This window comes from Eumetopias jubatus, unplaced genomic scaffold (assembly GCF_037043125.1).
Source record: "Eumetopias jubatus isolate StellerSeaLion01/CBP00866 unplaced genomic scaffold, mEumJub1_p1.0 scaffold_5, whole genome shotgun sequence".
Taxonomy (NCBI): Eukaryota; Metazoa; Chordata; class Mammalia; order Carnivora; family Otariidae; genus Eumetopias; species Eumetopias jubatus.
In genome coordinates, this window is record NW_028274811.1 from 40,511,532 (window position 1) to 40,524,776 (window position 13,245).

Genomic DNA, 13,245 nt, shown 5'->3' on the forward strand with positions numbered 1-13,245 from the left:
AGATGAATATAATATCAAAGCGAGATTTTCACATGTGTGTGTAATAATAACTTAGCTCCAAGGATTACACATTTACTCAAACTCCTCCTACGTCAACATTCCAAGGGAAATTATGATTGTTAGCATCGTGACTAAGTTTTAGGAGAGGAAAGGTCCCCTATTGCAGGGTTGCATCCTAATGAGTCAAGCAGAAATTTTGTGTCTTATTTTCAGTGAAGCTCTGAAGAGTTCATTCTTACAAAATAACCCCTGAGTAAGAGGGGGGAAGTCATGATACCTTTCACAGGAGCATCTACTACACTTCCTTAACACATTAGTTGAGGGACTACATATTTTGTCTTCCACATAAGAATTCTATGCAAGCTGGTATTGTGTCAGTGTAGTGCCCTTTGGGCTGTTTCTAGGAAATACTAGGTGTTTAATATCCATTATTAAGCTATTTACAATCTGGATAGTTAGTTATTACACATGGTTGTACCACATGTAAAATGAGATAGTACCTCACCTGTTGATAAGTATCTCACAGTTCACAGAACTGTGAGATTCAAAATGAGACAACCCAACGAATGGCTTTTTTAATTTAATTTTTTTTCATCATGGTAAGTGTACTCTTAATCCCCATCACTATTTCACCCATTCCCCCACCCACCTGACCTCTACTAACCATCAGCTTGTTGTCTTTAGTTCAAGAGTCTGTTTCTTAGTTATCATATGGTTTTACTCATATGTGGAACATAAGGAATAGTACAGAGGACCGTAGGGAAAGGGAGGGAAAACTAAATGGCAAGAAATCAGAGAGGGAGACAAACCATGAGAGACTCTGGACTCTGGGAACCAAACTGAGGGTTACAGAAGGGAGCGGTTAGGGGCATGGGGTAACCGGCTGATAGGTATTAAGGAGGGCACGTGTGGTGATGAGCACTGGGTGTTATACACAACTAATGAATCGTTGAACACTACATCAAAAACTTGATGTACTATATGTTGGCCAATTGAACATAATAAAAAATAACAAATAAATAGTCTTTCTTGGTTTGTCTCTCTTTTTTTCTTTGCTTATTTGTTTTGTTTCTTAAATACCACATACAAGTGAAACATTGTATTTGTTTTTCTTTGACTGACTTATTTTCCTTAGCAGTATACTCTCTAGCTCCACCCGTGTTGTTGCAAATGGCAAGATTTCATCTTTTATGGCTGAATAATATTCATTGTAAGTATACACCATATCTTCTTTAACCATTCATCTATTGATGGACACTTGGGCTGCTTCCATAGTTTGGATGTTGTAAATAATGCTACAATAAACATAGGGTTGTGTATCCTTTTGAATTAGTGTTTTTGTATTTTGGGAATGAATACCCATTAGTATGATTATTGGATCATAGGGTGATTCCATTTTTAATTTTTTTGAAGGAACACCATACTGTTTTCCACAGTGGCTGCACCAGTCTGCATTCCCACCAACAATGCACAAAGTGTTCCTTTTTCTCCACATCCTCACCAGCACTTGTTGTTTCCTGTGGTTTTGATTTTTTTGTGCTTTTTTCAAATGACATACATAAAGAAAGATGAGTGCATAAGAATACCTTGTTTTATGGAGAAAGAGACAAAATAGCAGCTGTTCTACTTTTCTCACATTTTCACAAGTATTCTTGTGTTCTGAAATGTGGTGTCAGGTCTGAGCTACAACTCCTGTCTAAAATACTCAAACTCAAATCATTCAGCTGTGACAACCAGAGCACCAAATCTGATTTTTTTCAAAACGCAAATAGTTGAGATAACAGAAATAATTAAAATAGCAATCATTACAAAAAATATAATACTGGAATCTCTCCTTGTACAAAAAAAAAGATGAAAACTGTTAAAAAGTCACATTACAAAAGCAATATAAAGATTTAACAAAAAATTGAAAAACACAATGTCAAAACTATAACCATCAAGTGGAAAAAGGAAATAAAGTGCAGATCATTAAGGTCAAAGTTAAGCAAAGCTGAATTCAAGTCAGAAAGCACTTCATGTGTCTCGTTCAACATCCTCACTCTCAGAAACTTCCTCCTTGAGAAAGTAGAAGCAATCCTGAAAGACTGTGCTAGCCTCCCACCACCAACCTGCAACGTCCAACTCTTTCTCATTACTGTGGTAGAACACTCTACCCGATCCTGAAAATTTCCTACTTTTATTGAAAGAAAGAACATCTCAAGCCAATGACTTCAAATTCCACTTCGAGAAACTAGAAAAAGAAAAGAAAAGAAATCAAAAATAAGTATAACAAAGGAAATCATAAATATCAAAGTAGAAGATAATGAAGCAAAAAAAAAATCAGTACAGAAAAATCAGTGAAACCAAAAGCTAGTTCTTTGAGAAGATTAATAAAACTGGTAAAATTCTAGTTCACCTGACTGAAAACAAAAAGAGAGAAGACATGAATGACCAATATGAAGAATGATAGCAATAATGTGTTGCTGAAAATGGCAGGATTTCCTTCTTTTTTAAGACTGAATAACATTCCATTATAATTAATCCTTACTTCAGTGTACATATCAATAACATTTCAAGTGATTAAACACTCCCTCCTCTAAAAAGTACATTTTCCCCCCATCACTCTTCCAAGATGCTCCATCTCAACTTCTGTGAGTCCCCTTCCTTGTGTGGCAATTACAGGTTTTCAGCCTTTGGACCCATTCTGGATTTTACCCATACTTCTTCTCTTAGTGATCTCTCCCACTACCAGATTTGTACCTCCAATCTGTACTTCTTCCCCAAAATCCAGAGTCTTGTATACAACAGCGCATTCAACACTTTTACTTGAGTATCTAATCAGAATCTCAAAACTATGGTGTCCCACACAGATCTCCTGACATTCTTTCCCTCCACAATTGTTTCTTCCTCATTGCTCACCAGCTCGTAAAATGGTAACTCCAGTTTTCCCAGTCGTTAAGCCAAAAACCTTATAATCATCCTGACTGCACTCTTTTTCTCACACCCAGCATCTGATCCAACAACAAAGTCTTTTGGCTCCATCTTCAAAATACACCCCAAAGCGAACTACTTTTCATCACCTCCTTGTTAATTCCCCAGTGCGGCCACTGTCTTATTTCACTTGAATTATTACAATAATCTTCTAATTACCACCCTTGCTTCCACTCTTTCAGTGTACATTCAACATTCAGCATTACATGTCCGCATGATATGTTCAGTCAGAATAATTCAGTCTAAATACACTTTTTATCACGCCACTTCCTTCATTATAGATCTCCAGTAATCAGACACAAGTTGCTAGTTTTTGATAAAGGCCCCACACTGCTATCTGGGAGTAATTGTTTTCAGTCCTGTCCTCTGGTCTCTTGGTTATTCGCTCTAAGTTACCTTCCCCTGCCCCCCATCCATCAAAAACACACATCCCATAAAACATGGCCTGTGTTTACAGCTGAGTGGTTTTCTGAGCCTGCCTCCAGTCCATAGATGTTTTGTATCATATTGCCTAAAACGTGGCCTCTTCATTTCTTACTGTCTCTTTCAGTCTAGGCTTGTTTAATTTCTTCAAAAATGTTTTGGGTTCTTTACGCATCATTTTGCCTAACACTTTATTGAACAAAAGGTACACTTCAAATCTATTGAACGTGCATACCAAGAAGGAACATCCTAAGAGTAGGCATTCCAAGACAGCCGGGTGCACACTGTGGAGACTTATATGACCTACCCTCAGAGCTTACACAGCCTTACTTCTGGCATACTCCACTGACCAGCAAAATCCCGAACCTGCCCAGGTTGAAGGAGATGGACTATGGACCTTATTGTTTGATGGGAAGAATGTGAACAGCTTTGAGACTGGGTTTTACAACTGATGAAGTTTTACACACATGGTTTTACACCATCATGAAGCAAGAGCTACTCCAGATGCCTCCTGAGCCTGTCATTCTGGGGGAAAAGATTGGAAGGAGTCACAGTGAGAGTATATTCCAGTTTTTCTTTTCTTTTCTTTTTTTCTGTTTAAGATTTTATTTATTTATTTTATTTGAGAGAGAGAAAGAGACTGTGGGTAGGGGAAGGAGCAGAAGGAGAGGGAGAGAGAGAATCTCAAGCAGGCTCTATGCTGAGCACGGAGACCCATGCGGGGCTGGATCTCATGACCCTGAGATCATGATCCTAATTGAAACCAAGAGTTGGATGCTTAACTAACTGAGCCACCCAGGAGCCCCCCAGTTTTTGTTTTCTTATTTTAACATATGATGAAAAAGACGTGAGTTGAAAAAAGTATTTGGAGACTTACTAGTAGAAATTAAAGGGAACATAGAGAACACCTAGATATGTGAGCCTTCTGAGGAAAATAAAAAGCTTTTTGCCTTCTAGACCTCTCAACATAAGAAACAGACTGAAAAAACCCATTAGTAACAAAAGTCACGTGCATTTTCTCCATTGAAAAAAGTCATTCAGGTTTGTTGCCAAGATCATATTAAAGATGTTACTTTCCCACCTACGCTCATTATTTCAGATGGCCACAAACTCCATCCTTAAATGTAGAACTAGAGAATGGAGATCAAGAAAGAAAAGACTTTAAGGTAGGCCTTAGAATTACAGCAATAGGAAAGGATTTTGAATGTAGTCCCCCAAATGGAAACAAGTAAAAGGAAATAGTTCAGGAAACTTCTAAATTTTGAGGATTTGTATTGCTGGAGAAACCATTTTTTTCTTCTTCTTTTTTCTTTTCTTTTCTTTTCTTTTCTCTTGCCAGAGAAACTAGAAGCCAAGATAAAAAACCACTTACCTTAAATAAACTTTAAGCCCCTGAACTGGACCATGAAGTAGTTTGAAAGTAGTGTAGCCCCAGGGTTAAATGTGTTTCCAAACTCTATCTTAGATTGGTCCTTGAAAGAAGAAAGGGAAATAAGATCCTATCAGAGGGCAGAGCCAGAAACTGCAAAGAACTAGGGAAAAGGACATTCTCTAGGTAATAAAATCAGAGTATTATCAAAGAACGTGCCCCATTACCAGAGCAGGAGACTTCACTAGCCCAGGGAAGCAGATTTTGTCAGTGCTGTGTTCCAGTGATAGGCTTGTGTATCTCATCGCTCTTGTTTTCCAAATGGGAGCCTGAATTGTGGTGACCCTGTGCAAGCTCCTCCATTATGTATTAGTATAGGAGAGGAAATAGGGGCTGGCAGCATTCCTTACAATGTATGTGTCGCCATAAAAAGCTACTCTCAGAAATCAGGATTTTTTGCTGGTTGCAGTGACTGGATAGCACTTTGGATTGCCTCTCGTGAGAAGTCAAGTGTGTATGTCCTAAGATTGGGAAGAGGAGTGTGCATGGTTATCTGGGAGCCAGGGGGACAAGTTCTCTACAAAATTCATACCCCACCGATAGAATATAGAATCATTGCCAGGAAGTAAAAGCCCAACAAGGAAATTGGTTTTTCCACCCTTGTTACATGTAAGTGTGATCATGTGACTAGTTCTCAGCAATGGTGTGTGATGTTTCACTTTTAAGCCAAGTTGGTGAAGAATCATGTGTGAACCCTTCACAATATTTTTTTTTTTTTAAAAGACTGTGTTTATTTTGGAGAGAGAGAGACAGCATGAGTAGGCAGGGCAGAGGGAGAGGGAGAGAGAACCTTAAGCAGACTCTGCGCTGAGCATGGAGACCGACCTGGGGCTCCATCTCATGACCAGAGATTATGAACTGAGCTGAAATCAAGAGTCAGACGCTTAACCAACGGAGCCACCCAAGCACCCCACAGTATTTGTCTTCTTCCTACCACCTTGATGAAAATGAGCATAGCAAATTTAAACCACATGTGGAAACCCAAATTGAAAGGAGACTGGGTCTCTTCATCACTGCTTGGAGAAAAGCTGTCTGGAAACAGATGTCACCGGGACATTACACAGTTGAGAAGCACTTCCTCTTGTGTAAATTATTTACATAGAGGTAATGTGTTATATCAACTGGGATTATCTTACATAAAACAATTTGTTATAAAAGGCATGGTGCAAAATTTACCTGCATCAAGGATATGAGGATAAGGGAGTTATCGGGTTGTACTATCTGAGTGATACAGATTATTTCTCTTATTCTCAAGCATCAAGCCCAAGTCAAACACATAGCCCTCTATATGAAATGTAACCAAATACAATAAATCTAGCTTTTGAAAATTGAATCATACAAACATTGCTTCTTCACCCAACATAGTTATTTAGCTTCTCCTAATTTTTTTTACTATTATTAAACTCTTATTTATGGTTCCTACTATTTTTGACAGGCATATGTCAAATAAATCTCTACTCTCAAAAGCTATATAGTATCTTAAGTAATAATGAATAACTTCTGTAAGGTAGTTCTTCTACCTTAAAGACTACCATAAAGACTTCTACCACGTGCTATAGGCCATGAAAGGTAAAATGCTTTTTATTATAAATGAAATGCTTCTATTTTAATATAAGTTAGAAGAGAAAGACTGATTCCTTCCTGGGCAACTGCGGAAAACATTTTAGAATGGGCCTTACCTTAGCTTAGTCGAGAAAGTTGAGTCTCCGGGGCACCTGGGTGGCTCAGTTGGTTAAGCAGCTGCCTTTGGCTCAGGTCATGATCCTGGAGTCCCTGGATCAAGTCCCACATCAGGCTCCCTGCTCAGCAGGGAGTCTGCTTCTCCCTCTGACCCTCCCGCCTCTCATGTGCTCTCATTCTCTCTCTTTCAAAATAAATAAATAAAATCTTAAAAAAAAGAAAGAAAGTTGAGTCAGATTGTGATAGGCAGAGGTAGCAACAATGTGTTTTAGGCAAAGAAAATATTAGTGGGCAAAGTATAGGAAGAGAAAAATGAAGATTACTGAGGATTTTAGTGGTTTGAGCCTCTGCTATTTGGCAAAGACACTGGGAGATGAAATTGAGACAGAAGATACGCCAGATCACAGAAGAACCTTGCATCCTGAGCTAAAAGCTCTTTAATTTTATTGGCTAAGCTTTGTTAAGCAATGGGGAGGCACTCCCACTTATTTTTCCCTAGGGTAGCTGCCCCCCACCCCGAATTGATAGTCTTGGAAGAGAACATAGATAGCAGAAATAATGGGATTGTAGAACTTAGAAATAAAAATCTTGCAGAGGCTTTTCCCCCCGATTTAGGGCAAACCAAATAATTATTTGTTTGAACTAAATCACCTGACCAGGGCAGCACTGCTTCCTTGTGATTTTAAGACTTTGGCGAACTTTCCCCTCATATTGTACTGTTAGCAAACATTTAAGGAGCTTCTTCTGATGGTTGTAATTAAGCTTCAAAGGGAGCAGGCACAGCCAGACATTTAGTTGGGCTGAAACTATTTCTTTTTTTCCATTGTTACCAATGTGCAATTCACCCTAGCTTGTTTTCCAGAGGGTGAATGAATTTCAATTTAGGGTGGTAGGAAAAGTCAGTGTGCCAGCAAGAATTTTTATTACGGTCTGATTCAGAGCTAGCTCTAAATCACCTTGGGCCACTGCATGCTCTGAAAACACCATGACATTCCAGGAACTACTTGGTCCTGGCCCGTTTTCAGGGCTCTTCAACCATCTTGATCAGGTAGCCTGTGTTTCAGCCTGCAAAGGTATTTGGTGTTCATACAGTCAATAGTCTTCCCACACTTGTGTCTGTTTGCCTGGGTTTTAGTTCAGTTGTACCTCTCTCCCTGTGTCCTCTTCTTCTCAACATCCAACCCCCACCCAGTCTTACTTTGCCCCAGAACTCTTAATTATCCTTCAAGACTCACGGTTGTGCAAGTGTATTTTTTTTTTAATGAGCTGATGATACTGTCTTAGAAAAATTAATCAGATCTTTATGCATTCATGGCACTTCAAAAACAAGGTATTTTCTAGAATGTTACTACACGATACTTGTATTGTATGTATCTTACTTGCTAAACTGTAAGTAAGCTCCTAGAATACAGGGATAACGCAATAGAAACCATTGAGGAAACTCAGCTTCAAAGAGTGACAGAGAAGATTAGGAGGCCATTTAGATAAAAGAACCAAAAAATTAGTAAGTAAGGAATGTAAGTGGAGATGAAAACTGTTTGTACTTTTTCATTCAAAAAATATCAGTAGGAGAATTTAAAAGAGAATAAGATGAACCCCTGTCTTGCTTTCAAATCATTATAATCTCGTGTTGTAGATAAAGCTACAGAGCAAGACTCATCAGTCAATAACATAACATAGCCATCCAGTACCGGTTTCTGTGGAACAGTTTATAGAAGTTCTAAGAAGAAAGAGATGAATGATCACAGGGGGTGATCTCCAGCCCTGACACCTTGAACACTTTAACTGATGAATTCGATACAATGGGTGAAGGTGATGCAGTGATGACCAGCCAAAATGAACAAGATGACACGTTCTCTATATGTCAAGGAAATGAACCACAAAAGGAGAGGATAATAGATAACTTCATATTTAAAGCATGCTTTCTACATCTTCATTGAAGTCAGTTACGAAAGCACTGACTGGGACAGCACTCTATTCTTCCCAGGTGTGTTAATTCATCCATCAGCATCTTTTTGTTTGGTTGTTGAACCAGTTAAAGGAGTCTGCTCCTAATTCTCTGTCCCTTCACAATTACAGCCCGAGAGACTGTCCCACGCCTTGCCACTGTTTAGTCCACTGCATCCACTCTATACCCACACCTACCAGTCTAGTTACCTTGTCAAAGAAGGAAACAAGGTGACCCTCACCTTTTTTTAGGATGCCTAAGGAATAGTGTCACCCTTTCATAGTGTTCCTAAGTTTACACTGTGGTAATCTCTTCTTGAACCTTATCCAAATTGATGTGGAACTATAACACTGAAGTTTAAAAATAAGACATTTGAGGAGGCTTAATATGAAAACACATGCAAAATTCAACCGTAAAGGTGAATTCATGAAGAAATACACGAAAACATGAAAAAGAAAGAAAATCAGGAAGACAGAAATCTTTGAATGAAATGGACATTTTCCTGATACTATATTAAGATTCATGACAACAGTCAACTTCCAAAAGTGTACTTGATAACTTAGTTTGATTTCTGTTGGGGCTAAAGTAATATAAAAAAACCTAATAGCCTTGGTCATAATGAAATGGGGTATGAAGGGAGTATGGACGGTGGAGCAAAGGCAGTGACTAGAGACGATTATATGAATTGAATAGAGAGACAATTGCCGCTCAAGGATCAGCAGGTTACAACATCTGACTCCCAATTATGTGATTGGCAGTCTACGCGTTCTTGCATGAGAGTCAATGAGTATTAGGATGTAGTCCCTCTATCTTGCTAGGAAGCAGGTAAATATATAGGGGTTTACAAGTGAGGTTTACAGTCCTGTTGAACTATATCTAGAGGAAATCAAAGAAGTGAAAGAAATCATAGTAAACTAGACAGCAAATACCTACGTGTGTAAAAGAAGCAAGAGAATAGATTTTGAAAAATGTTGGCTACAAGTAACTAATGATCTCCGATGAATATATAATGCTAATTTTTTAAAAATCTCATATGTATTTTGAATAAATGCGGAGTGATTGCTAAATACAAGACAAAGATTTGGAGGATAAAAGACTAATAAGATACAGATTCTGTTCACAAGGAACATCTAGACAAATAGAGGAGATGTCAGATGGGCATAATTTTACAAAGTAGAACAGTTTCACAAGAAAAGTAAAGATACATGTCAAGAGAATTCAGAAGAATAAGTAGTATTACAGTCAAAGGACATGATTCTCAAACTCAAAAGCCTTCTAGGGCCAGCAACAAGTAAGGCAAATGAGTGAACCAATGACACGTGCAAATGAAGCAGTTACCCCTAAACTTCAGCTGACTTTCGCCCTGGCAATGAAGGGCCCCAAAAGTTTCAGAAATCTTGTATTTAACATTTTGTTAGAAATTCATATTTTAAAAGTTGTGGATTAATTTAAGTTTTTTAAACCATTAAAATACAAATGAAAATACAAATAAAATACATCAATAAGTCAGAGCCAATCTTCATGCTACCAGTTTAGGATGCCTACCTTAGAGGATTAAGAAATGTTCTGTGAGGGGCGTCTGGGTGGCTCAGGTCTGTGAGCCTGACTCTCAATTTTGGCTCAGGTCATGATCTCAGGGTCATCAGATCCAGCCCCATGTCAGGTTTCGTGCTGAGCTTAGAGCCTGCTTGGAATTCTCTCTGTTCTTCTCCCTCTACCCCTCCCTGCTTGTGCTCTCTCCCTCTAAAAAAGAAAGAGAGAGAGGGAGACAAAGAAAGAAGGAAGGAAGGAAGGAAGGAAGGAAGGAAGGAAGGAAGGAAGGAGAGAGAGAGAGAGAGAGAGAAAGAAAGAAAGAAAGAAAGAAAGAAAGAAAGAAAGAAAGAAAGAAAGAAAGAAAGAAAGAAAGAAAGAAAGAAAGAAAGAAAGAAAGAAAGAAAAAGAAAGAAAGAAAGAAAGAAAGAGAGAGAGAGAAAGAAATGTTCTGTTAAGAGATTATAACTTGGACTTCTCATTGTATGATATGTAGAATTTAGACATGTAGCAATTAGAGAAAAGAACATCCCAGGCAAAAGCAACATCATGACTTAAGTTAGGAAAATACAAGTATAATGCAAATAAATGAGAAACCATGAAGAACTTATTTTGAAAGGGGTGCCGAATCTACGACGGGAGGAGCAGGAAATACGATAATATGAGCATTTAGGAAAGAAGGTGAGGATGACCAGGAATGTACATAGATTCTTTAAAAGCAAGTCATGCCCAATATGCCTCACTGTGTTTCATAAGGGTGAAAAATTGCTACCATGCCAAAAACACGAACATTGATTTAAATAGAGCAGCCTTGGACATAAGTTGGTGAAATATCTTCAACCCTGTTTTGTTCAACACTTGTCAATGATATTGATGATGATCAACAGTACATTTACTAGATTTGTAGTTGACACAAGGTTGAAAGGGATCGCTAATATGATGACAGACTCAAGCCTAAACAATTTTGAGACCGAAGGCAAGTTTTTGACAAAACACTAAAGTTGTTTCTGAGCCAAGAAAGTGAAAGAAATAAGTATAAGATGCTGGAAAAGAACCCAGAAAGCCATCTTATTAAGAATATTAAGATTCAGGGACACCTGGGTGGCTCAGTTGGTTTAGCATCTGCCTTCAGCTCAGGTCATGATCCCAGGGTCCTGGGATCGAGTCCCACATCAGGCTCCTTGCTCAGAGGGGAGCCTGTTTCTCCTCTGCCTGCTTCTATCTCTGCCTGCCGCTCCCCCTCCTTGTGCTCTCCCTCTCTCTCTGACAAAAAAAAAAAAATATTAAGATTCAGAAAGGTTAATTAACATCCCTTAAATCATACAGTTCATGGCAGAAGTGGAATGCACATTCCAAGTCTATCTGGAATCAAACTCTATCTCTTTCCTATCCATCACAGAACCAGTAAGTATAAAAGTACTATGTACTTCTCTTAGGAGAACATTAGTTTGATTTGTATTGAGTGGGAGATTGAGGTAAATGTCCTTAAAGATCACAATTAATTATAAAATCTATTTTTTATTTTCTTCTGATAAAACATTAATGAAGTTTGGACCTAATATACTGAGTAGAGTGGATTCAATTTTATATAAGCTAAGATTTCTGTGTCAAAGAATGAAATTTTATTTTTATTATTTTTTTCTTCATGTCGCAATAATAGCGGAATACATTGCTCTTGCTGGTTAAAGATAATTCAATCTCAGTTATATATCAAATATTTTCTGAGCACATATTAATTGGTAAGAATATTTGGAAGCCACAGAATTTCTTCCCATGAAGCATTCAAGAAAAATTTAAAGACAATTGTTAAGGTTGTTCATTAGTTGTCTTTGAAACTTTTAGTACTTGACATCTGACCCACAACTTTCTGCAGAGGACTTCAAGAGTATGTATATGTGAGCATGTATGTGTCTACGTGTGTGTTACACCATACTCCCTAGAATGAAAACCAAGCAGGTGCTTTTCCTTCTTAGTCCTTTCCTCTCTTTCCTATGTGTACTCCTCATCCCCCCATCTCCTCTACCCTTCATTTCACATCTTTTAAAACTGTCAGAAAAGTAAATAAAAGAAATTAATTCTTATTTTTATTACAGTCAAGCTTCATTTTTTATTAAACAGCAGTATTTTATTTGATTACCAAATTCAATGCAATATAGTTGCCATTTCCAAAGACTGAAGACACATCCTAAATTCTGAGATGAATCAAATTAATATGTCAATTTCCAAAAAGAAAAGAAATATCCTGAAATAAAAGGAACAATATCTGAACTACGTATATATTTTCTCAAAGTGATTACTCGAAAAGGAAGCCCATCGTTTAGAAGTAGAATTTCTGAGGTATTTATACATAAAACACACTAATCACTTGTGTTTATTTTTTTATTCTTTTAATTTTTTGTTTGACTATCATTGACAGACAGTGTTACTTAGTTTCGGGTGTGCAAAACGGTGACTCGGCTTCTCTATACCTTACCCTATACGCCCCACCAGTGTCTGTCACCATACAATGCTGTTACAATGTCATTGACGGTATTCCCTCTGCTGTGCCTTTTAATCCCGTGACTTCCTCTTCCATAACTGGAAGTCTGTATCTCCCACTCTCCTTCACCCATTCTGTTCAACTCCTCACCCGCCTTCCCACTGACAGCCATCAATTTGTTCTCTGTATTTATAGGCCTGGGGATTCTGCTTTTGGTTTGTATATTCAATTGTTTTGTTTTTTATGTTCCACATAGGACACATTTTGCATGTTCTTCCAGCACTTTAAAGTGCTGTTTTTCTTCATGGTATTTTACGTAGCTGTTTGTGATTTGAGACAGACTTTCTCATTATCACTATAACCATTGTTTATTTTTGTTGTTGTTCCCACAAAGAGAGCTATGGACATCCCACTCTTTGATCTCTCTTGCAAATGAATTGACCATAATAGTTAATGGGATTCACCTAAGTGTATGAACAGTATATTTTCAAGGAGCTAAAACAAAAAGTTTTATTATAACTATTTTTTTAGTTTACAGAGAAAAGGGAAATAGTTCATATTCCTTACTTTAAATATTCCTTAATTCAGTAACTTTTAAAAATAATTTTTTAGCTTTTTATTTAAGCTCCAATTAGTTAACATACAATGTAATATTAGTTTTAGGTGAACAATACAGTGATTCAATACTTCCATACAACACCATCGATTAATGAATGGATAAAAATAATTTTTACAAATAAAAAAATACATTGACTCCCTTCTTCATTTTGACTTCAGAATTGAAAA